Source organism: Saccopteryx bilineata, chromosome 8, assembly GCF_036850765.1.
Source record: "Saccopteryx bilineata isolate mSacBil1 chromosome 8, mSacBil1_pri_phased_curated, whole genome shotgun sequence".
Classification (NCBI taxonomy): Eukaryota; Metazoa; Chordata; class Mammalia; order Chiroptera; family Emballonuridae; genus Saccopteryx; species Saccopteryx bilineata.
In genome coordinates, this window is record NC_089497.1 from 69,493,520 (window position 1) to 69,520,054 (window position 26,535).

The following is a 26,535-nucleotide window of genomic DNA, read 5'->3' on the forward strand; positions in this document are numbered from 1 at the left end:
GGAACTATACTTTTAAAAGCAATTTGGCAATGTGTTTCAAGGGCCATAAAAGTGTTCATAAATTTTGACCCAGTGTTTCCACTTCTGAGAATTTATTTGTTCCAAGGAAATAACCCAAAAGGGGTAAAAAGCCCTACATGTTCAAGGATGTTCATTATAGCTTTAGAAATAAGAAATAACCAAAAAATCCAACAATAAGGGAATGAGTAATTAAATCATAGTACACTCACTGAATGGCATATTGCACAGCCATTAAAAGTGATCATTATAGCTTGGCCTGTGGTGGTGCAGTGGATAAAGCATCCACCTGGAATGCTGAGGTCACCGGTTTAAAATCCTGGGCTTCCCTGGTCAAGGAACATACGACAAGCAAGCAATGAACAACTCAAGTGAAGCAACTATGAATTGATAGTTCTTGCTACCTATCCCCTGTAAAAACAATAAACAAAATCTTTTTTTGAAAAAAGTGATCAGGACTGGCTTTAGCTCAGCGGTTCCTTTGAGTCAAGTTCGATTGTTAAAAAAAAAAAGAAGTGATCATTATAAATTTCACTTAGTGATGTGAAAAAGGGCTGCAATAAAGTGTTATATTAAAAGACAAAACGTGATCAAATATATTATTTGGACTGCATACTCTGCTTGGGGTGCCATAACAATACAATAGACTAGTTGGCTGAGATAACTGAAATTTATTTCTTACAGTTCTGGAGATTCAAGTCCAAGATCAAGGTGCCGGCAGTCTGTGCCTGGTGAGAACTCTCTGGGTTGCAGACAACCAGCTCCCCACTGTTCTCACTGGCCTTTCCTAAGTATATGCACACAGAGGAGGGGAAGCTCTGGTGTCTCTTCCTCTTCTTATAAGGCACTAATCCCACCACGAGCACCCCACCCTCGTGACCCTTTCTATATTTCAAAGGCTTCACTTTCCAAATACCAACTCACTCTGGGTTAGGGCTTCAACATGAATTCTGGTGGAACACAATTCAGTCCGCAGCAATGCGTAAATGTGTGCATGCCTTGTGGACAAAGCCATGAAGGGAATTCAAAAAAGTTGTGGGCTTAGATGGATGCAATTATGCGTGAGGTTTTTTTCTGTTCAACACTTCTATAATGGTGTTATGTAGTTTTCAACATAATTAGGAGAGCAGAGAGGGCTTGGAATAAAAATGATCCATCTTTCTTTTTTTTAAAATTGTTTTTTTAGAGGTGGGGGACAGAGACACAGAGAAAAGAGGAGCAGGAAGCATCAACTACCATATGTGCCTTGACCAAGTAAGCCCAGGGCTTCAAACTGGCGACTTCAGCATTCCAGGTCAACACTTTATCCACTGTGCCACCATAGGTCAGGCAATGATCCATCTTTCAAGCCTCAGCTCAAATGCCACGTCTCCTCTAGGAAGCCTTCCTCAGTTTTTCTAACCACATCTTTTCTGAAGTTCTTATTATACTAGACCGTATGCTCTTCTGGGGCTAAGGCAATGTACAGTTCCCCTTTGTTTCTGACCCAGGCCAGACCAATGGCACAAGAACCCAAGCCAGGATCCCAGTGGGGTGGAGGTCGTGAAGAGTGGGGAATGTGTGCAGTCAGAAACCAGGCAAGGGATCGAAGCAACAGGGCTAGGGCACCGGCAGGTGCAGGGCTGGAAAACTAGGGACATATGCTGCTGAGCATTGAGTTACAGCTGGTTTTTCTAGTTATTTGAAATTTATTTTATTATTATTATGTAAGTAATACATGTCTACATGTATTATTCACTGCAAAAAAAAAAAATTAAATAGTTCAGATTAAGCTCACCTTGGCTCCTACACAATTGAACTCCTCTCCCTAGGGATGGTCAGTTTAGTATATACAGTGTGTCCGTAAAGTCATGGTGCACTTTTGACCGGTCACAGGAAAGCAACAAAAGACGATAGAAATGTGAAATCTGCACCAAATAAAAGGAAAACCCTCCCAGTTTCATACCTATTCAGTGCAGTTCAATGTGGGCTCACGCACAGATTTTTAGGGCTCCTTAGGTAGCTATCCCGTATAGCTTCTACAGACTTGTCACTGACTGGTGGCCTACCAGAACGGGGTTTCTCCACCAAACTGCTGGTTTCCTTCAACTGCTTATCCCACCGAGTAATGTTATTCCTATGTGGTGGCACTTCATTATAAACGTGCCGATATTCACATTGCACTTTGGTCACGGATTTGAATTTAGCGAGCCACAGAACACACTGAACTTTCCTCTGTACCATTCACATCTCGGCTGGCATGGCCATGGGCTGCTCTGCTGTATACACGATGTTACGTCATCTGCGCATGCGCACATGCTGCCACATCATCCTACAGAAACTGGGAGGGTTTTCCTTTTATTTGGTGCAGATTTCACATTTCTATCGTCTTTTGTTGCTTTCCTGTGACCGGTCAAAAGTGCACCATGACTTTACGGACATACTGTACATTCCCAAAATAGTCTTCCTCATGCAATAGTTTCAAAGTGTGCATCCGTGTTTACATAAATAGAACCAGTTGTTCTGAGACTTGCTTCTCTCTCATAATGAGACCTTTTTACTTCAGGGTGCAAAGGGCTACCTACCTTTGGTTTGGACCTCAGAAAACCATTACTAACGTGGATATTCAAAAATGTACTTAGCCCTTTCTCTATTAATGAATATTTGTGTTACTTCTGATTGCTCAAAAGTCTGCCACTTCCAGCACGGTTCCAGGGCCAGGCCTCTTCGTGCACTCGGAGCACTTCTCCAGGGAGAGACGCAGCATTGTGGGGAAGGCTTGGGCACTGGCATTTTCACAGGCACTGCCAGATCACTCTCTCCAAACACGACTACAAATTCCATACTTACCAACAGCAAAAAAGGTGTCCAGCTGCCCTCAGTGTTGCTTGACTTTCATTTCTTTGATGACTAGTGAGGCTGAGCCTGTTGTTAAACGTTTATTAGCCATTTGCAGTTCCTCCGAGGCGAACTACTGCCCATCTGTTCTGAAATATCACTTTTTTATTTTGGGTAGTTTGTCTTTTACTTATTATTTGTAGGAATTCATTACATAATCCTTGTTGTTAATCTTTTTTAATTGTATATACGGTATTGCAAATACCTTCTTCCAATCTGTCACTTGTCTTTTAACAGAATTTATGGGTTGTTGTTTTTTTGTCATACAACAGTTTTAGATTTGGACATAATCAAATTTAGCAAACTTTTTCTTCATGGTTTTTGTGTTTTATGTCTTGCTAAAGGAAGCCTTTCCTACCCCAGGGTTATAAACAAATTCTCCTATATTTTCTTTTAATAGTTTTATAGCTTTGTTTTTTTACACTTAGCTCTCTAATCCATCTGGAATGTATTTAGTGAATGGTGTGAAACAGAAATCATCTTTGTGGTTTTTTTCCACACGAATAGCCAATTGTCTCTACAATATTTATTGAAGAGTTCATTCTTTCCCTACTGCTTTTAAATGCTACTCTATTCTACACTGAACTTCTCTTATAAGAAACCTTTTAAACTCTGTTCCACAGCATTGATGCATATGTCTTGTATTCTGGCACACCACCATTTTAATTAGCACAGCTTGGTGATGTTTTTTGATTTGATGGGGCAAGTCCTCCCTCATCATACTTCTTCTTTCTTTATTTTTAAAGATTTTATTTATTGATTTTAGAGAGAGTAGAGAGATAGAGAGAAAGGTGGGGAAGGAGCGGGAAGCATCAATTCATAGTAGTTGCTTCTCCTTTGTGCCTTGACCAGGCAAGCCCGTGGTTTCAAACTGGCAACCTCAGCATTCCAGGTCGATGCTTATCCACTGTGCTATCGCAGGCCAGGCCCTCACTGTGCTTCTTTTTCAAGTATTTTTTGACTAGTCCAACATAGTTATTCTCCCAGATTAGTTTTAGAATTGGCTTGCTAAATTTCACACAGACACACACAAATCCTGTTGTGATCTTGATTGCCATTATGTTGAATTTATGGAATTCTTTGGGCAGGACTGACACCGTCATAAGAACTCTCTCCGTTTCCTTCGGATTTCTCTTATGTCTCAGGTGTGATCCCAAGGCCAATTCCACTGCTTATTAGCCCTGTGATCTGCGGTGGGGCTCAGCCTCTCTGAGCCCTGGCACTATCATCTTTAACACAGCAATACCATTTCCTGTCCCAGAGCTGATGAAGGGCCCAGGGTGTGAAGGCTCTAGATGCTGAGCTCCCAGTGGTCAGGCCTCTGCCTCATTTAGCTCTTGGATCCAAGACAGTGAGTTCTTTGCACAGTCCTGAGGGGAAGAGGAGAACACAATGTTTCCATTTAGATAGATTCAAGGGGGGCAGGGTGTGGGGTTGGCATGGAGAGAGGCAGAGGACTAACAGGTCTACCACTGTACTCAGGTACTTTACATGTATTACCTTATTTGTCCTCAGAACAAGTCTGTGAGGTAGGTACTATCATTCTCTTTTCATAGCTGAGAAAAATGAGACTCAGACAGAGACCTATCTGGACTCAGACGCAAGGTTCTAATAAACCCCAACCCGCACCCTCTGTCCTGCCCAGCTTGGGAGCCAGTGGGGGCCTCTTCTGGTCATAAAGCCAGAGCTGCTAGATGATCTGATAGTCCCATCGTAAGTCTAATGAGCCCAGAGCCGACTTAGCCCCAAGACCCCCACGTGAGCACTCAGCACAGTGACTAACACATATTAGGAGCTGGTTGAATTAGATCGGGATAAAATCCAAATACTATAATGTGAATGCAACAAAGAGTACAGTGAGTGCTAGACAAGTTTAGAGGAAGAAGAAAGCTCTGTGGACTCGGGAAATCAGGGAAGGCTTCCAGATGGAGGTAAGATTGGAACTCAGCCCTGCGAGATGGGGAAGATGTGGACAAACATAAGAGAGTAGGGAATTCCAAAATCAGAGCTAGTACTGCCGAGAAGGGGGGCCCAACTGGCTGGATAGGCAGTGAGTATGTACAGAAAAAGGCATTTCTTGCCTGACCAGGTGGTGATGCAGTGGATAGAGCGTCGGACTGGGATGCAAAGGACCCAGGTTCGAGACCCCGAGGTCGCCAGCTTTAGCGCAGGCTCATCTGGTTAGAGCAAAAGCTCACCAGCTTGGACCCAAGGTCGCTGGCTCGAGCAAGGGGTTACTTGGTCTGCTATAGCCCCACGGTCAAGGCACATACGAGAAAGCAATCAATGAACAACTAAGGTGTCGCAATGCGCAACAAAAAACTAATGATTTATGCTTCTCATCTCTCCATTCCTGTCTGTCTGTCCCTGTCTATCCCTCTCTCTGACTCTCTCTCTCTGTCTCTGTAAAAAGAAAGAAAGAAAGAAAGAAAAGAAAAGAAAAGAAAAGAAAAGAAAAGAAAAGAAAAGAAAAGGCATTTCTCAATGACTGAGGGCTTGGCTGGCCAGTGTCTACAAGATGGAGCATGGCTGGGAGGCTATCAGTATGGACCTGGTATCTTCTAGGCCCATCAAGCTAACCACAGCATCCTAAAGTTAAGCTTCCCCTTCCACCTGCAGATCTCACAGCCAGTTGCCATGGCACCAAAATACACAAACCAACTGTGGGAAGTAAACTGGGAGGGGCAGGAAAGGGCTGCTTTCCTCATGTCTTCGCCTGCCCCACACTGTATCCGGACCCTATCTCTTCATTCTGACGTGGTCTCTCCACTCCATGCATCAGTGGTATATGTGTGCGTGCCTGGGCGAGAGCTGTGTGCCCTTGGGTGAGTGCTTCAGACTCTCTGAAATCAAGATACAGATTTCCAGGTATGCACATATTCTGGTCATGGGTCCCACTTGCACCTATTGGAGAAAGGAACCCCTTCATATACCCTGAGAAGAAAAGACAGAAGGAACAACACAGTTTATGCCAGGTGCATTATACACAGGTTGCCAGGTTGAGTTTGAAAGTTTAAAAACCAAAGCACGTTAGTTCAGGTCCTCCAAGAAGCCAGACCCTGTGATGGGATTAGATATGCAAGATATTTATTTGCAGAAACATCTCTGAAGGAAAAATGGAGGTGAGCCAGAGGAGGTGTGCAACTGTCAGACCATGATACAGGCCTAAACCCTGTCAGGGAGCGAGGGGAGGAAAAGGGTTAGACGGCCAGAGTCTCGGACTGCAGCGTAGCTCGAGAGAGGTTTTTGCCAAGCCAGTAGGAAGCCCTTGAGCTAAAACTGTCCCAAGAGGAGGCCTGCATCTCTCAGGACTGGGCCCATCTTAGAAGCCCTGCTGTGACCAGTGCTCAGTGGGGAGCAGCCCCTGGGAAGTGTGGCCTTGGCACCAACACCCGGGAGCTGAGGCCCTTGGTCAGTTACACTCCTGCAGTAAGCGCTGAGCGGCACCTTTCCAGGGCTGCCACCTTAAGCATTGTGGTGCCACCACCAGCTTGATGCTGACATTATTTAAGCCCAAGGGCGGCTAGGTGTTGAGGTGTAAAGATGATGCATTTGGGCAAACCTCACTATGGTGCTTCTCTGCTTACTGTGTAATCACACTCAGGCTCTTTACTAACCTGATTTTCAATATATCTACAAAATGGAGTAACAATACCTTTTTTTGTGGGTTGCTAAGCAGACAATCTAGGACCTGAAACTCTCTCTTCTTAGTTCTAATGGGAGAAAACTAGACGGAATTGACTGACTAAAGCCTAAGTCCGAGTCCGAAGGAAGAAGTGCTTTTTCCCCTTTCTAGGGGAAGTTCAATGTTAGAAGACAGAAAGACAGACAGAAAGGAAAGTCCTCCCGAGGCCCACTCACGGTAGATGTGGTACGTGTTCTTCTGTACTGTCGGGATGGTAAATGCTTCCTAACCTCATCAAATGTATAATGTCTATGATTATTTCAAAGTAAAAGTTTATTCACAAAATTTTTCAGTTAAGAATGCCTTCACCTGCAAATATCAGAAAACCCAACTGCTTCTGTTGTAAGCAGTAACATCATTTAATTGCCTCACATAACAAGAAGTTAAAAGGTAGGAGGATCTGGGGTTGTTTAGTTCCTCAGTGATGCCAAGGTGCTAGATCCATGTCTGTGCTTCTTTTGGTCTTTGCCTCACTGTCACAAGATGGATGCCACAGCTCCAAACATCACACCCTTCCACAATTTTGTCCCAAACAAGAGACAAGGAAAAGGTATAAAAGGGGGCATTTACCTCTCATTTCTTCTCAGAAGAAAAAACCTTTCCCAGAAGCCAGCTGAAGACTAGTCCTATATGTTTCATTGGTAGGAATTAGACCAATCTTTGACCAATCACTGGCAAAGGTATCTCTGGGCACAGGACTGCTTGAACAAGATCAATGTCTATTAGCAGAGAAAACTGTAGAGAATGACTCTTGAGTAGGCAGCAAGAATGTCTTCCATAGGAAGAATTTCTGGAAACAGAATGAATCTTTCTATCCTTTGAGCATAGCTAAGAGGTTACACAGACAGTAAAATGGGAATAATGAAAAATAATATACAAGACACAGGAGTCAAGCCAAAAAGGAATTCATTCAATTAATAAAGGACCAGAATTCAGGGGTGATTAGAATAGTAAGCACAGTCTATGATAATAGAGCTGACAGACACTTTGCCCTGGGAGAAGGAGCAGGTCAGAGAAACCCTCACAGAATCAATGTCTAAACAGAGTGCAGCCAGATGAATAGTTCACCAGACAAACTGTGTTAGAGATGAGCAGACTCAGCCCATGAAAAGCTATGTTTGTACAGGAAGGGCTCATGGATTTCCCGTCACAGACCTAAGAAAGAAAAGGGATGAGTTTCCAAGCCTCCCTTCAGGGATACAAGGACATAGGTTGGCCAGAGAAAGTCTTCAAGGAAGAGGCAATTTTGGAGATGACAACAAATGACTCTGGGAGCATTGGGAGACCCGAGGGAAACACAGAAAGTGGCCTTGGCGGGCCATTTTGATGTTATCTATCTAGGCTGGGAAGGACACGGGCCTGCATGGAACAAGGAAACTCAGCTGGCCCTACATGGCCAGTCCCCTATGGTCCTTTCTGCCTCTGCATATCCTGCTCTACTTGGAATGCCCTGCTGCACCTCTCTCCCTGGACAACACCTCCCTACCTTTAAAGAACTCGCTCAAACATGGCTTTCTTGGAGAAGCCTCCCTCAGGAGATGCAGAGCATATCACACACACACCACCTCATGCCTCGCGATCACCACGTTCTCTGTATTTGATCTGATATCAGGTCTGTATACCTTACTAGCCAGAGTGCTCCTCCCAGCCATTATCAACCTGACTTTCGGCACGACCCATCTGCCCTGTGAGCCTGTAGCTAGGAGGGCCCGACAGAAGTTCAAAAGGGAAGGAAGGGCCTGACCAGGCGGTAGTGCAGTGGATAGAGCATCAGACTGGGATGCAGAGGACACAGGTTTGAAACCCTGAGGTTGTGGGCTTGAGCACGAACTCACCAGCTTGAGCGTGGGGTCGCTGGCTTGAATGTGGGATCACAGACATGACCCATGGTCACTGGCTTGAGCCTAAAGGTCACTGGCTTGAGCAAGGGATCACTCACTCTGCTGTAGCCCCTGGTCAAGGCACATATGAGAAAGCAATCAATGAAAACTAAGGAAACTAAGGAGTTGCAACAAAGAATTGATGCTTCTCACCTCTCTCCCTTCCTGTCTGTCTGTCCCTATCTGACCCTCTCTCTGACTCTCTCTGTTGCAAAAAAAAGGGGGAGGGAGGAGTCCAAGAATAAACAAATGGGCTTATGAATGGAGAGAGTCCTCCCTGTTAACCAAGCAGTCCTGTACTGGCAAGTGTCCCCATCCATACTCTAGTGTGGCACCAGTGACCAGATTCAGGTACTAGACCCCTCTCTGTGTGGCTACCTCGGTGTGGACCCCGGAGAGCAGGTGCTGGAGAAGAAATGGGAGTATTGAGAAAGATGACCAGCACCTGAAAGAAGGGAAGAAAAGCATAAACTCAAACAAGATTGAAACAACATTGACCCTTTCTAAAAGCTTTCCACACCAAGCATTGGGAACCATGATGAAAAACACAAATACTAAGTTTAAGAACCAAAGCACTCTCTAAGGATAATTGGAGGTGTCCACATAAGACAACAAAATTAGAAGAGAATGAAACTACCCTGATGCGAGAGTGACGTCACGGAAATGGTGCCGTGAGCAGCGCGTCCGACAGATCTCCCCTAAATCACAACAAATTTATCAACTAGAAACAGAAAAATTTATCCTCGGAGCATTCCGGAGTTCCACACAAACTGAAAGCGAAAGGACTGTTATCACTTGAATCTGAGAGACGAGGGTGTGGAGGAAGGGACCTTCATTCAAGCCGTGAGGGAGTGCGCCTGTGGTGAGTCAGCCCACACTCAGGAGCCGCGAGCAGCCACGGGCGTGCGCCCGGTCCGGTTGCAGAGCGAGCACCGCCCACACTCTGGAGCGGCGAGCAGCCACCGGCGTGCCCGGTCCGGTTGCAGAGCGAGCACCGCCCACACTCGGGAGCCGCGAGCAGCCGCGGGCGCGCGCCCGGTCCGGTTGCAGAGCGAGCACCGCTAACGTTCCCAGGGCCCGCGCACTGCGAGTGAGAGTCGCCGGCCACTGGTGCCCGGACCACCCCATTCGCGCGCGTGCCCTGGGCATTCCACATGCCCAGAGCGCCCTACTGGCCCGCACACCCAGGGTGCCCCATTATCCTGCGCCTGGTGCGATTCAGCCGCCAGCGCAGCAGGCGCGAGCGGGCAGGGCGAGCGGGAGAGGCACCAGGGTGGTCTTCTACTTGGGAGATTCTCTCCGTGGGCGGGGCACCTCACCCAGCCATTCAAGCTAACAATCAAGCGTTGGGGGGGGGGGCGCGCGCAGGCAGCCTAAAATACCTTCGGGAGCACAGATGCGACCCAATCACTGAAATTAGCTTAACCCATGAAATCTGCGCACCCTTGGTTCTAATTGATAAGATCTCTCTCAGTTCAGCGACCCAAGACAAGAGGCGTGATATTTTTTAGTGCCTCTCGCTAAAGGGGCGGGGGCAACTTCTGATTGATAGAGCCTCCATATTCAGGGATAAACGCTAACAAGAGGGACTTGGCAGATAATAAGATCTATACTACACTAGTCACAAGCAGAGACTAGTGCCTCTTCTTCCCAGCCAAAACAGGCTACAAAGTGTGGAAAGCCTGGGTTGAGAGGTCCAACTGAATGCTAGGCGCTGAACAGTCACCTTGACAACAATTGACTCCCACCTCCGCCTGATTACACTGGAGGCCCTGACTGCCAGAGCCTTTCCCAAAGCCTTGCACTGAGTGGGGATAGAGTGGGGATTTCCCAGCTCTTTGAGCCTCTTACTCCCCAGGCAGAAGCAGTTGCAGCCTTATAGCTGGATCACCAGGCTGCTAATTCAGGAAGGGGGGACTAGGAGAGAGAATCCAGGAGAGCAAACTCTCTCATTGTTGGACCCTGCAAACGCCAACAAGCCTTGACTACCAGCAAGACTAAAGCCAATTATATGACATTGCCATAGAATCCCATCAACTGCAAATCCCTACCTAAGTGTGACACAGGGGCAGAGCCTGGGGTACAGAGTCACCAACCAGAAAGAGGGAGAGAAAAGAAAAAGGAAGAAGTTAACCTCTCAAAATCAAGAAAAATCCACAGACTTTACAACTTGTTCCACTAATTTTTTGTTGTTGTTGTTTGTTTCTTCTATCTTATTGCCTTTATTTCCTCCACCTCGGTCCTTCTATTCTCTGCCCATCTTATGCTTCCCTTTTCTTGAACTACATTACCCATGAGTGTTACATTTTATTTCTCTTCTTCATCCTCACCCTCCTTTAAGGTTATACTCCAAAACACTTAACTCTCACTCTCTCCTCTTTTGTTTTTTTTTTGCTTTATTTTGTTTTTTTCTCTTCCTTTTTTATTTCTTCCTTCATTTTTCTCTTTTTCTTATTTTTTCCTTTCTATTCGTTTTTTCTTTTCTCGTTTTACTTTCCTCCCATTTAATCCTCAATCACGAACAAATTAGTTAATTTGGGACTCAAGGCTTTTTTTGGCTTTATTTTTCTTTTTTGCTTTTGTTTTTGTTTTTTTCTTGTTTATTTTTGTGGCATTTTGGGTCCTCCCAACCCAAGGTCTCCATTGTATTTAGTCTTCGCTCCACTTAATACAACAGATTTTTACTTATTATTTTTATTTTTTTCTTCTTTATTATTCTTTTTTTGGTCCTTTTTTCTGGTTCCCTCTTATCCCTCTCATTATATCTCTTAGTTGACCATCACCTACAAGCAAATCATCTTATGTTTGTCTAAAATTTTCTTCCCTTTTTTTTTTTTTTTTGCATTTAGTAGGTCCCTACTCCTTTTTTTTGCCCCTTGAACTCTTCACCCCAAATCAGGCCCTCCATTATAGGCACGATATTTCCCTGAGGAGGGGAGAGGAGGGAAAGAGAAGAAAGAAAAAAGGGGGAAATAATAAATTATTACTGTTTTTTTTTGTGGGGTGTTTTACCTTTTTTTTTTTTTTTTTTTTTACATTTTACTCTTTATTAATTCTAATTAGTGCTATCAACAAGACCACCCTCAGATGCCAATAAGAAAAAGGAAATCGAATATTATGGATACAAAAGAAAGAGAGGTAACACAAATAGATGTGGAAAAATCTATGGAGAAAAGACTTAACATATTGGAAGCCTTGGAGCTAAATGACAGAGAATTTAAAATAGAAATCTTAAAAATACTCAGAGATATACAAGAAAACACAGAAAGGCAATATAGGGAGATCAGAAAACAACTCAATGAACACAAAGAATATATTACCAAGGAAATTGAAACTATTAAAACAAATCAAACAGAAATGAAAAACTCAATTCACGAGCTGAAAAACGAGGTAACAAGCTTAGCTAACAGAACAGCCCAGATTGAGGATAGGATTAGTGAAATAGAAGACAAACAACTTGAGGCACAACAGAGAGAAGAAGAAAGAGACTCAAAAATAATAAAAAACGAGAAAGCCCTACAGGAATTGTCTGACTCCATCAGAAAGAATAACATAAGAATAATAGGTATATCAGAGGGAGAAGAGAAAGAAAATGGAATGGAGAATATACTCAAACAAATAATAGACGAGAACTTCCCAAGCCTGTGGAAAGAACTAAAGCCTCAAATTCAAGAAGCAAACAGAACACCGAGTTTCCTTAACCCCAACAAACCCACTCCAAGGCACATCATAATAAAGATGACACAAACCAATGACAAAGAAAAAATTCTCAAGGCAGCCAGGGAAAAGAAGAGTACAACATATAAAGGAAGGCCTATTAGATTATCATCAGATTTCTCAGCAGAAACTCTACAAGCTAGAAGAGAGTGGACCCCAATATTTAAAGCCCTGAAAGAGAGGAACTTTCAGCCAAGAATACTATACCCATCAAAGCTATCCTTCAAGTATGAAGAAGATATAAAAACATTCACAAATACAGAAAAGGTGAGAGAATTTATCAACAGAAAGCCCCCACTCCAGGAAATACTAAAGGGGGTTTTCCAACCAGATTCAAAGAACAAAAGAAAACAACACCACAAGTAACAGCTCCACCAAGAACACAATAAAACCAAACTTAAACTGTGAAAACAAAGGAAAAAAAGGGGGGAGAGGATGGAGATTAACAGTAGCAAAGGACGATGAAGTGCAGAAATACTTATAAGATAGGGTACTACAATGAATATGGTAGGTACCCTTTTCATTACTTAATGGTAACCACCCTTGAAAAATCCACCACAAAAACACTTGACTTAAAAAAGGTAGCAACAGAGGAAAGAAGTATGGAACACAAACAAACAAAAACAAATGATAGAAAAACAAAAGAGAAGAATCAAACTAGATACAAAACTAACAGAAAGCAATTTATAAAATGGCAGTAGGGAACCCACAAGTGTCAATAATTACACTAAATGTAAATGGATTAAACTTACCAATAAAAAGACACAGAGTAGCAGAATGGATTAAAAAGAAAATCCAACTATATGCTGCCTACAAGAAACACATCTAAGCAACAAGGATAAAAACAAATTCAAAGTGAAAGGCTGGAAAACAATACTCCAAGCAAACAACACCCAAAAAAAGCAGGTGTAGCAATACTCATATCTAATAATGCTGACTACAAGACAGAAAAAGTACTCAGAGACAAAAATGGTCATTTCATAATGATTAAGGGGAAGTTGAATCAAGAAGACATAACAATCCTTAATATATATGCACCAAACCAAGGAGCACCAAAATATATAAGACAGCTACTTATTGACCTTAAATCAAAAACTAACAAAAATACAATCATACTTGGAGACCTCAATACACCGCTGACGGCTCTAGATCGGTCATCCAAACAGAGAATCAATAAAGATATAGTGGCCTTAAACGAAATACTAGAACACCTGGATATGATAGACATCTACAGGACACTTCATCCCAAAGCGACAGAGTATACATTTTTCTCTAGTGTACATGGAACATTCTCAAGAATTGACCATATGTTGGGCCACAAAGACAATATCAGCAAATTTAGAAAAATTGAAATTGTTTGTACCAAGCATATTTTCTGATCATAAAGCCTTGAAACTAGAATTCAACTGCAAAAAGAGGGGGGAAAACCCACAAAAATGTGGAAACTAAACAACATACTTCTAAAAAATGAATGGGTCAAAGAAGAAATAAGCGCAGAGATCAAAAGATATATACAGACAAATGAAAATGAAAATACGACATATCAGAATCTCTGGGATGCAGCAAAAGCAGTAATAAGAGGAAAGTTCATATCACTTCAGGCCTATATGAACAAACAAGAGAGAGCCGAAGTAAACCACTTAACTTCACACCTTAAGGAACTAGAAAAAGAAGAACAAAGACAACCCAAAACCAGCCGAAGAAAGGAGATAATAAAAATCAGAGCAGAAATAAATGAAATAGAGAACAGAAAAACTATAGAAAAAATCAATAAAACAAGGAGCTGGTTCTTTGAAAAGATCAACAAAATTGACAAACCCTTGGCAAGACTCACCAAGGAAAAAAGGCACAGGACTCAAATAAATAAAATCCAAAATGAAAGAGGAGAGATCACCACAGACATCATAGATATACAAAGAATTATTGTAGAATACTATGAAAAATTATATGCCACCAAATACAACAATCTAGAAGAAATGGATAAATTCCTAGAACAATACAACCTTCCTAGACTGAGTCATGAAGAAGCAGAAAGCCTAAACAGACCAATCAGCAGGGAGGAAATAGAAAAAACTATTAAAAACCTCCCCAAAAATAAAAGTCCAGGCCCAGACGGTTATACTAGTGAATTCTATCAAACATTCAAAGAAGACTTGGTTCCTATTCTACTCAAAGTCTTCCAAAAAATTGAAGAAGAAGCAATACTTCCAAACACATTTTTATGAGGCCAACATAACCCTCATACCAAAACCTGGCAAGGATGGCACAAAGAAAGAAAACTACAGACCAATATCTCTAATGAATACAGATGCTAAAATACTAAACAAAATACTGGCAAACCGAATACAACAACATATTAAAAAAATAATACATCATGATCAAGTGGGATTCATCCCAGAATCTCAAGGATGGTTCAACATACGCAAAACGGTTAACGTAATACACCATATCAACAAAACAAAGAACAAAAACCACATGATCTTATCAATAGATGCAGAAAAGGCTTTTGATAAAATACAACACAATTTTATGTTTAAGACTCTCAACAAAATGGGTATAGAAGGAAAATATCTCAACATGATAAAGGCCATATATGATAAACCATCAGCCAACATCCTATTAAACGGCATAAAACTGAGGACTTTCTACCTTAAATCAGGAACAAGACAGGGTTGTCCACTCTCTCCACTCTTATTTAACGTGGTGCTAGAAGTTCTGGCCAGAGCAATCAGACAAGACAAAGAAATAAAAGGCATCCATATCGGAAAAGAAGAAGTAAAGGTATCACTTTTTGCTGATGATATGATCCTATACATCGAAAACACGAAGGACTCCACAAAAAGATTATTAGAAACAATAAACCAATACAGTAAGGTCGCAGGATACAAAATTAACATACAAAAGTCCATAGCCTTTCTATATGCCAACAATGAAATATTAGAAAACGAACTCAAAAAAATAATCCCCTTCACGATTGCAACAAAAAAATAAAATACCTAGGAATAAACATAACAAAGAATGTAAAGGACCTATATAATGAAAATTACAAAGCATTGTTAAGGGAAATCGAAAAAGATACAATGAGATGGAAAAATATTCCTTGTTCTTGGATAGGAAGAATAAATATAATCAAAATGGCCATATTACCCAAAGCAATATACAAATTTAATGCAATTCCCATCAAAATTCCTATGAGATTTTTTAAAGAAATGGAACAAAAAATCATCAGATTTATATGGAACTATAAAAAACCCCGAATAGCCAAAACAATCCTAAGGAAAAAGAATGAAGCTGGGGGCATTACAATACCTGACTTTAAACTATATTATAGGGCCACGATAATCAAAACAGCATGGTATTGGCAGAAAAATAGACACTCAGACCAATGGAACAGAATAGAAAGTCCAGAAATAAAACCACATATATATGGTCAAATAATCTTTGATAAAGGGGCCAACAACACACAATGGAGAAAAGAAAGCCTCTTCAACAAATGGTGTTGGGAAAACTGGAAAGCCACATGTAAAAGAATGAAACTCGACTACAGCCTGTCCCCGTGTACTAAAATTAATTCAAAATGGATCAAAGACCTAAATATAAGACCTGAAACAATAAAGTACATAGAAGAAGACATAGGTACTAAAATCATGGACCTGGGTTTTAAAGAACATTTTATGAACTTGACTCCAATGGCAAGAGAAGTGAAGGCAAAGATAAATGAATGGGACTACATCAGAATAAAAAGTTTTTGCTCAGCAAGAGAAACTGATATCAAAATAAACAGACAGCCAACTAAATGGGAACTGATATTTTCAAACGACAGCTCAGATAAGGGCCTAATATCCAAAATTTACAAAGAACTCATAAAACTCAACAACAAACAAACAAACAATCCCATAAAAAAATGGGAAGAGGACATGAACAGACACTTCTCCCAGGAAGAAATACAAATGGCCAACAGATATATGAAAAGATGCTCAGCTTCATTAGTTATTGGAGAAATGCAAATCAAAACTACAATGAGATACCACCTCACACCTGTTAGATTAGCTATTATCAACAAGACGGGTAATAGCAAATGTTGGAGAGGCTGTGGAGAAAAAGGAACCCTCATTCACTGTTGGTGGGACTGTAAAGTAGTACAACCATTATGGAGGAAAGTATGGTGGTTCTTCAAAAAACTTAAAATAGAACTACCTTATGACCCAGCAATCCCTCTACTGGGTATATAGCCCAAAACCTCAGAAACACTGATACGTGAAGACACATGTAGCCCCATGTTCATTGCAGCACTGTTCACAGTGGCCAAGACATGGAAACAACCAAAAAGCCCTTCAATAGAAGACTGGATAAAGAAGATGTGGCACATATACACTATGGAATACTACTCAGCCATAAGAAATGATGACATCAGATCATTTACAGCAAAATGGTGGGATCTTGATAACATTATAAGGAGTGAAATAAGTAAATCAGAAAAAAACAAGAACTACATGATTCCATACATTGGTGGAACATAAAAATGAGACTAAGAGACATAGACAAGAGTGTGGTGGTTACCAGGGGTGGGGGGAGGGAGGACATGGGAGGGAGGGAGGGAGAGAGTTAGGGGGAGGGGGAGGGGCACAGAGAACTAGATAGAAGGTGGTGGAGGACAATCGGACTTTGGGCGAGGGGTACGCAACATAATTTAATGACAAAATAACCTAGACATGTTTTCTTTGAATATATGTACCCTGATTTATTAATGTCATCCCATTACCATTAATAAAAATTTATTTAAAAAAAAAAGAAAAGAAAAAGAAACTACCCTGATGCATAAAGCAGCTAGCTCAAGGGGACCTGGAGATTACTTGGGTTTTTTGTTTGTTTGTTTGTTTTTATATTTTTCTGAAGCTGGAAATGGGGAGAGACAGTCAGACAGACTCCCGCATGCGCCGGACCGGGATCCACCCAGCACGCCCACCAGGGGGCAACGCTCTGCCCACCAGGGGGCTATGCTCTGCCCATCCAGGGTGTCGCTCTGTTGCGACCAGAGCCACTCCAGCGCCTGGGGCAGAGGCCAAGGAGCCATCCCCAGCGCCCGGGCCATCCTTGCTCCAATGGAGCCTCAGCTGCGGGAGGGGAAGAGAGAGACAGAGAGGAAGGAGAGGGGGAGGGGTGGAGAAGCAGATGGGTGCTTCTCCTGTGTGCCCTGGCCGGGAATTGAACCCGGGACTTCTGCACGCCAGGCCGACGCTCTACCACTGAGCCAACCGGCCAGGGCCGAGATTACTTGTTAGTTATGCAGAAAGCTTCCCAGGGAACTAAAATGATAATGGCCATGCCAAAGAAAGTGGAGATCAGGCCAGGATAGGAAAGAGGGATATGAACAAAACAAACAAACAAACAAAAAGCTGTGGAGATAAAATCAGAAGAGTAGTTTAGAGAAAGAAATGAGATATAACTTGCACAAGGCAGCAAAGAATGGGAAAAACATTTTCTAACTCTAACAGGCCAAAGAAAGGGGATCAGGAGATTGCTGGCTCGTTTTGAGGTGGGGAGAGAAAGCCCATAAAGCAATGACACTAAAAAGCAGAGGCTTTTAATTTTTTTCTTAGCCTAAAAAGGTCATCTGTGATCTGTAAGCTGAAAAGAGGCACTGCTTGGGATCATGAGAAGGCAGGAAGCCAAGAGGGAATGAGAAAAGAACTTGTGTGCAGTATTCACATCCACAGGCCCTGATGACTTACATGCTTAGGTACTTAAGGAATTGGCCCAAGGTGGAGTCAGATCACCAGTTTTCACTCTGAGGGGATTTATGGAGAGCTGGTAAGGGGCCTGGAGACCAGCGGAAGGTTCAGGCAGCCTGTCCCTGCCTCTCTAAACCTGGGGAAGAGCAGATGCCTCTGTAAGTGCCGGACCCATCAGCCGAGCTGCTATAATAGAAAACTATTGGGACACATCGTCAAAAAAATCAATCTACAAACACTAGGTCATAAGGAATTAGGTAATAACCAGCACTGCTTTCCAAAGAACACAGTCTGTCAGAATAATCCCATTTTCTTCCAGGACAGAATGATGGCCCTGGTAAATCAGGAATGGCAAGAGACACATAATCTTCCCTAACTTAAAGAGCAAGGCATTTACCTTCGTCTTCCATGAGAAGTCTCAAAGAAAAAATGGGGGAAATCGGGTCTATAGTTGGCCTTTCTGGGGTTGAGCAAATATGAAGTTGAAGGACTAACCTAAAATACTGTTATGTTCTATGTTCTGTGTCCTATAGATGGATTGATTACAATGGGCAGAGGTGGGGAGGGGGCAGGGTAACTGAGCTGGTGATGGCAGGAAAGTGTGAGGGAAGGTGAGAGGGTAGTGGTGGTGGTAAGAGAGGTGGTGATAATGGTGCAGATGGCCGTGGTGATGAAGGCAGCGGTAGTGACGATGGTGGAGATAGAAGTGAGGGTTGTGGCAGAGGTATCAGTGGTGAAAGATGTAGTGATGGCTGAGGAGATGTACATCATGGTTGAAATAGAGATGGACGTGCTAATAGTGGTGGTTACAGTGGAGATGACACTGATGAGCATGACAGAGCTATTGACAGTGGTGGCTATAGTGATGGAGAGGGAAATAGTGCTTGTGGTGGAGATGGGGACAGATATTGGTGGAGAAGGAGACAGTGATAATGTGGTGATTAAGGGGGTGATTGTGGCAGAGATTGTGGGAACAGTGGTAGTGGGAATACAGTGAAAGCGGCTGTGGTCATGCTAGCAGCAACCAAACCTGCACTAGACTTCGTAAGCCTGGAGTGCAGTCTTCACTTTGGGGTATCTATGATAGACACCCACTCTAGCCTGTTCTTTCCACCTCTGCTGAGAGAAGGGGGCACAAGTTTCCAGGCATTGTGGGTCCAGCCTCATTCTGACTACCTCACCCCTACCCTGTTGGTCCTGGGGCAATGAGCCCCCTCTGCCCAGACGGGATAAATGGCTGCAGACCTTACACAGCCTATGTGAGAAGGGGGTTCTTCCAGCCCAACAGCGTGGGCATAGCCTGAGAGTCCCCCACAGCCCAGGGAAAATGTTCCCAGAACCAAGTGTAGGTAGGCTGTCCATACCCAGGACTGAAAACTATAATCCCTGTTAGCTAACTATTGGAGGTCCCCCAACCCAGGAAGTTGTGCAGGTTGGGTCTGAAGAGGTCTCTTGTGAGTTCTGGCCTTCCTACCTCTTACCACCCTGAGTTCTATTACTATAGCTCAAGGAGGAGCTGGAAAGGTGGGCTAACAACCTCCATCCTCCTTGGTTCTTGCCAGGATGTGGCTGTTCTGTTGAATGGAAATAAAATTAAAATGCCCCAGGGCTTGGATGGATAGCTCAGTTGGTTAGTCTTTTCCTGATGTGCAGAGGTTGCTGGTTTGATCCCTGGCCAGGGCACATACAGGAACAGATCAATGTTTCTGTCTGTCTGTCTCTCTAAAATCAATCAATAAATAAAAATGAAATACCCCCAGGTCTGTGTCTTGGGAGCTCTTGGGATGGAGCGAGATGGATTGCTGGAGTCTATAGTGGGCTTCATAGAGTGTGTGGTGGAAAAGGAGCTTGCCAACATGGGCTGGACCCTTTGAAAACAGTCTTGAAGCTGGGAACTCAGCTTAGATTGAAAAAATTCTTGCCTACTTTACTGTTGTCTGCAAGGCCCCAATTGGCTGTGTAACCCAGAGTAGGGGTGGGGGTGCAGGGTGGTACTTAAACTGACTTAGGATTCATGACGTTCCCTTGTACCTTTGAGAGTTGGATGAGGTAGCCTCAGAGGTCCTTTAGCTAGGGGTTTAGTCCCCTAAACATACTTCACACCCGGCTCTGTCTATAAGCCCACCCCATCCCACCTGACCTGTTTCATCCAACCTTTCTGCTTATACAGCCAGACTCCTTGTCACTGTAGCCCTGCCTCAAGGTCCAGCTTAAAGACAGATCTGGCACTTAGCCCATCTGTACTCACCAGGTAGAAGTGACCTCTTCCACTACTAAACCCTGTAGCCTTTACCTACCCTCCGCCTTGAATTGACGGACAGTAGGGTGCCAAGCTCAGAGCCTGCACCAGCTTATCTGAGCCTATAGGCTTGAACCCCATCCACCTCCTATTCCTCACAGCAACCTGCACAAGCCTAGCAGAGAGGATGCAAAAGTGGTGAAGAGTGAATGAGTCTACACCTGAAGAAATCGAGATCTCAAGTGGTCAAGCGGCTGAGACTAGAGCCCAGAATTCTGGACTCCCTGTCTTACTTGATTAGAGTCTCCCAAACCTGCGTATGAACGGACCTCATGAAAGGAAAGCAATTCTCGTCTGAATTCCTAGCAGTTCATAGATCCATGTTTATGCAACACCAACTTGATGCATTGAAGTCCTAGTCTCTAAAAATACTCAACTGCAAAGAATTTTGAATTTACAACTGCTGAAATATTTTCATATCAATAAAATCCAAATTTAAAAAATATTCAGAGAATTTAGGAACTCTTAGGATGAATATTCTACTTTGAGAAACATAGCCTGTGTTAAGAAGGTGTGAATGACTGACATATACTCTTTGCACTGTGCCACTGGGTCTCAGGGTAATTTGCATTTTTACATGTGTCCTTGGAAAGGACAATGGGTTATCAGGTGGCCTATAATGTGAAATAGCAGTCCTTGGGTCAGCCAGATGGTGGGAGGCTCTTGGAACACTTCAAGAGAAGCTCTGTCCAGGACACCAGCGCATGCTCTGCTTGGGTTGAGGGTGGAGATGTATATACGGGGAGAGGGGATGGAGAGGGGAGCAAGGGAGGGTTCCAGGTTCCAGTTACAAGAAAGGAACAGCTTCCCTAGATTCCCCTCGACACTGCCTCTCTGCTTCCCAATACCCCTTCTGATGGGGGAAGGCTCTTCCCAGCACTATACATAGCCCCGTCCCAACTTCCGCCCACCACACACACACACACACATGCACGCACGCACACACACACGCACGCACACCCCCCCCCCAAGAGATTATCCCTCCATGCTGCATTCACATGCCCTCACCTCTGCAGAGATGAGGCAAACAATTCAATCCCCATCAAAGAGCAGGAGCCAGGAGATATGTCTTGTTGTGAGACTTGTATGTAACTTGGGTATGTACTCTCTGTCCTTCCCTTTCTCCATCTATCAGAGATCAGATTAGATGGCTTCCAAGGTCCCTTCCAGGCCTGCCCATTCTGTAGTTGTAACATTTCTCCTCTTATATTGTGAAAGGCCTGTGATGATGTGGAAAAGACAGAGGCTTTTGATTCATACATATCTGAGTGCAAATTCTGGCGCAAATTATTTTTAGCTGGGTGATGTTAGCCAAGGTTCTCAGCCTCTCTGAACTTTACTTTTATCATCTTTAAATTAAGAATAACATCTTCTATTATATGGAATTGTTGTAAGCATTAGAAACAAACATCAACAAAAAAAAAATGGTGTGCCTACCCTGTTCTCCATGAATGGCAGTTGTTATTATGTTGGCTAAGGAAAACAAATGTATTGTTTTTTGGAAGCATGGGCTCTGAAGCCCCATGGCCTGAGTTTGAATCCTTGCTTAGCCACATTCTAGCTACATGATGCTGGGAAAGCCAGTTAACTCTATGCCTCCATGACCTCATCTGTGAAATGGGGATAATAATTATACCTACTACATAGTTATTACAAGGATAACATTATTCAATAAATGGCCTTACTGGTGGTGGCGCACTGGATAGAGTGTCGACCTGGGATTCTGAGGTCCCAAGTTCAAAACCCCAGGGTCACTGGCTTGAGTGTAGGCTCATCTAGCTTGAGCACAGGCTCACCAGCTTGAATGTGGGATCATCAACATGAAACCATGGTCACTGGCTTGAGCTCAAAGGTCTCTGGCTTGAAGCCCAAAGTCACTGGCTTCAGCCCAAGGTTGCTGGCTTAAGCAAGGGGTCACTGGCTTGACTAGAGCCCCCCAGTAAAGGAACATATGAGAATCAATCAATGAACAACTAAAGTGATACATGTACAAGTTGATGCTTCTCGTCTCTCTCCCTTCCTGTCTCTCTCTAAAAACACACCCATCCACACACACACACACAATAAATAAAAACACCAGAGCAATGTCTTATATAATAAGTACTGAGAAAATACCAGCTATGTGATTATTATTAATAGGCTGGGGACAGAAATGTCCATGGGGGAGCGTGTGCTGCCACCACTCTGCACGTACTCCCCCTCTCCTTTGCTAAGATTTTTGGAGTCCCATTCTCTTCCCATCATTCACCTCCCCAGCCTCTGGCCTCCCAGTTTTCATTTACCACCTGAGCATGTTTTCCTTTAGCACCCTGGTCTTACCTTGCTCTTTCAGGAAGCTGAACTCATTCCTGTGCCCTGCCTAAAACCTGCCCTCTTTGCCCCGTGCAGCCTGTTAGCTTGTTCCCATAACTCTGTGGAGCCAGGCTTTTCCCAAAGGATATCTGGTTGCTGAGCATGAGACCCTAGCTGGGCAGCCCTCACTCTGAGCTCCGGGGGTATCCCATCCACCAAGGTGCATAGGACTCTCTATGCTCAGAGGAAGGAATTCTGCTGTCTCCCTTATCTAGGTCCTGACAGCATTTACTGACATTCAGTTCTTCCTCAGAGCTGCCCTAAATCTGTTTCTCACTCTTGAGCTCTTCTTCAGGTATTCACAAACAGTGCTTTCTTAGCTAATGGGATTTGGTTGAGCTGTACAGACTCAGGGAAACAGAAATAAAAACAAAAATGAAAAAGATTTTTACTCACTAGATTGGCAAATATGTATGTTATATGATACTCAGTGGCAAGGATGTGAAAGAACAGACACACTCATACTTTGATGGAGGCAGTGTAAATTGATATAACTTCTTTGTAGGGAAGTTTAATTCTATCTATAGAATTTAAAACAAGCATACCCTTAACCCACTGATGCCACTTCTATGACTCTAGCGTATAGATCTACCTCTATCTGCGCAGAGATACTCTTACAAAGATGGAGGCATACTAAGGCACTGTTTCGGACCCCAACACTTTGGAGACAATATAATGTCTAGGGATAAGGGAATAGATGAACAATAAATGGAATTATCTACACAAAGAAGTACTATACAACTTTAAAAAATTAAATATATATATATATGATTAAGAGAAAAATGGCATGTTCCAGAACATATATGGTTTGAGCTCATTTGGGAGGGGGGAACCCCACCCTTTCTCCCTCCTCTCAGCTGGGTGGAGGCTTCCTGCCAAGTTCAGGCTGCACTGGGTTGAAAGCCCAGCCCCTTCCTTCCAGCCAAATGGGTCAGTGCCCCAGGATGACCACACCTGGGGAAGGAAGCACTGCTGAGTCCTGAGGGTCAGGACGCTTGCCCAGTGGAGCACCAATGGAAGCTGCCTCCATTCTGAGGCAGATAGACATGGGTTCATATCTTGCCTCCATCTGTTACCAGCTGAGTGGCCTTGGGCCAGGTTCCTCATCACTCTGAGCCTCCATTTCCCCATCTATAAAATGGGGTTAATAATACCTACCAAACTGTGTGGTAGAAATTAAATGAGATAATATATAGACAATCTCAGTAAAATGCCACCTGTCTCCTGTTCCTCAAAGGTTTCTTTTAGTTTGTTTTCAAATTCTTATAATCCAACCTCCACTGCATCCCTCCTCGTTGCCCCTCCATCCTCCTTACCCTACTCCTGCTGGAGTCTCCATGGTGGATTCTTCCTGGGTCCACTCTTGTTCCTCATTCAACTCAATGGTGACACTGAGGACTCAGTTGCCTAAGGCCAATGAAGAGTGACCCCTTCATCAAAAAGTCCTCTCCCCATCCCCTACCCACCACACGAAGTGTCTCCTACTCCTTCCCACCTGTGCCCAACTCCCATCCCTCATCCTTCTTCAGGACATGACCCCATCAGTTATCTCCCCTTTCCCTCACTGGCATCTTCAACTCATCCCTCCCCTCCACCCCAGTCTTATGATTAAGCTCAGGTGAATACCCCCATAAAACACCCACTTCTCTTCCCTGCTTCCTACCCTATTGCCCATATTCTTTTACCACCCAGCTACCTCCTGGTGCACCTGCCTCAAACCAGAAACCTTTGTTCGGGCTCCTTCCCCTCACTTTCACTTCTGGCCAACACTGGATACAGCCACAGGCCCCCCATGGAAACACGCTCCTCCAGCGGCCGAAGCCACGTTGAATGCTTCTGCCTCACACTTCTGCATTCAGTCTTCAACCCACCTTGAGGGCTACCTTCCATCTCTTTGCTGCCATAGTAAATGAGCCTGGGAAGAAACCTGATCCAAGTTCTCTCTTTTTCCAAGAAAACTGAAACTTAATGACATCCCCAAGTAACTTCCCCAAGGCCACACAGCGGGTGGGCAGTGGAGCCGGGCTGCCTTTTATCAGGGAATCAAGTGCTTCCGGAAGTTTTTGGCTCTCCGGAACTTCTTCCTATGTACTCTACACCCTTTCTCGCCCTAAAAAGCAAGCCCAGCCAGGTGCATATTAGCATAAAAACGTCCCTAATTAGTCTCCGTTTCCGTCTGGGTGGGTCATACGCCGCTGACTCGGTCCCGGCCTCGGGCCCCAGCACCCCCACCCCATCATCGCCGTCCCCCTGCCCTCGCCCCGGAGTCTCCGAGCACCTGCCCGGGGAGGGGTCCGCGGCGTCCGCCGAGGCCGGGCCCCCGCCGCGCTCGGCTCGGCCCCTGCCGGAACGCCCACCTCCGGCGCCCCGCCCCCCCGCCTGGCGCACGCGGCGCGCGCCTCCCGAGCGTGGGAGGGTTTGATTGACCTTGGCAAGAGGCAGCAGAGCCCGCACAGGCCTCAGCCCCTCGCGGCCGCCCGGCGCCGGGGCTCCAGTTTCTGCTGTCACCATCTCGGGTTCTCGCTCTGCCAGGGCCCGGGGGAGGGGTGCTGGGAGGAGCCCCGGCCGAGCCCCGGCAGCAGCGCTCGGCTGCCGGAGACGCGATCTGATGAGAATGTCTTACTGCAGATTAAGCCTTCTGAGGACGCTCCATCCGGTGCCGGCGGCGAGCCTGGCGCGCGGGGAGCGAGTCCTGGGGGCGGCGGAGGGGAGGGCGCAGCGGCAGCACGGGGTCGGCACCCCACCGTCCGTCCCCGCCCCTCCCGCCAGCGCCGAAGGTCGGCCACCTCGGAGTCGAAGGGTGGAGCCCACCTCCTGCCGCCCCCCCGGGAGAGGGCCAGCTGCGCCCCTCCTCCGCCCGCTCGGACTGCGGGACCGACCCGAGAGCCCCTCCCTCTGGTACTTCTTATCCGTGACGAGAGCCCTGTTCCAGCCCAACTTCTGCCCTGAGATATCTGTGGTACTGGGACAATTGCTTCTGGTTCCCCAGGTGAAAAACAGGAGCAATCATACCCTTTTCGTTTGGTTCTCCTGAGGATTCGCGATCGTGTTTGCGAGGCACCCGCCAGCAGTGCCTCGTGCACGGTGAGCCGAGGGTCCTACCAGCGTCAACCCAAGGGCTTCCAGGGGCTCTGGGACCTCCTCCCAACCCTCTTGTTTGCAAGTGTTATCTGCTTGCGTTATTCTGTGAAAGTTTCCTAGTGTATTTGTAAGAGACTTTTGGAATACGGTGCTATCCTGTAAAAATAATAGATTCCAAGATTTTCTCTCGGAAAACAAAAAGCAAATGCCCTAATGAAAAAAGTTAATCTTCCACTGACTGCGGTCTTGTCAGTAATAGCTATTATTATCCCCATTTTATAGATGAGGGAACTGGGGCTAAAGTGATTCCCCCAGTATTACATAATTGTTTGAAAAGAAAAGTTCCAAGTTGAACCCAACTCTTCTCGTTCCAAATCCTGTGCTCTTCTTTTGTTACTCTACTATTTATAGTGTCTGCACTTACTACTTTTTTTTCTTAGTATTGGTGATTAAAAAAAAAAAAGACTCCAGCCTGTCTTAAACTGTGCTGAAGAAAGGCAAAGAGGAAGATGTGTCTGCACTCGCATCTGGGTTCAAAATACCGGCGGGTGCTGGGGTGGGCAGAGTGGCAGGGAAGGCGAGATTCCCAGAGCTGGGATGTCAGGACATCTAGGGAAGCCCCTGGGGTTCCCTTCTGGTTCTAACCACGAACAGTTGGTGCCTTAAACACTGCTCTCTCCCACTTTCCACACTGGGGCTTGGAGCAGTCAGCGAGTGCCCAGCCCCTGACCTGCCCGGTTCTGCCTGGGGACAGTAGGCCCGCTCCCCTCGGGGGGTTTCTCCCTGGCAGCCAGGACAGGATTCACCTCTGAAAGGACAGACAGAGAGGCATTCAGAGCTGAGACAGGGAGAGACAAAGGTGGGAAGGAATCACTAGAATGAGAGGGAGAGACA

General features: G+C 44.7%; 1 long non-coding RNA gene across 1 annotated transcript; it reads right to left on the reverse strand.

The window, feature by feature from the left end:
- Positions 1 to 724: 724 nt before the first annotated feature.
- LOC136312125 (uncharacterized) lies at positions 725 to 25,463 on the reverse strand. The gene is made up of 3 exons (XR_010726893.1): positions 24,988 to 25,463; positions 23,877 to 23,967; positions 725 to 4,265 (listed from the first exon to the last, which is right to left on the reverse strand). It is a non-coding gene; the product is annotated as an uncharacterized lncRNA (long non-coding RNA).
- Positions 25,464 to 26,535: the final 1,072 nt, after the last annotated feature.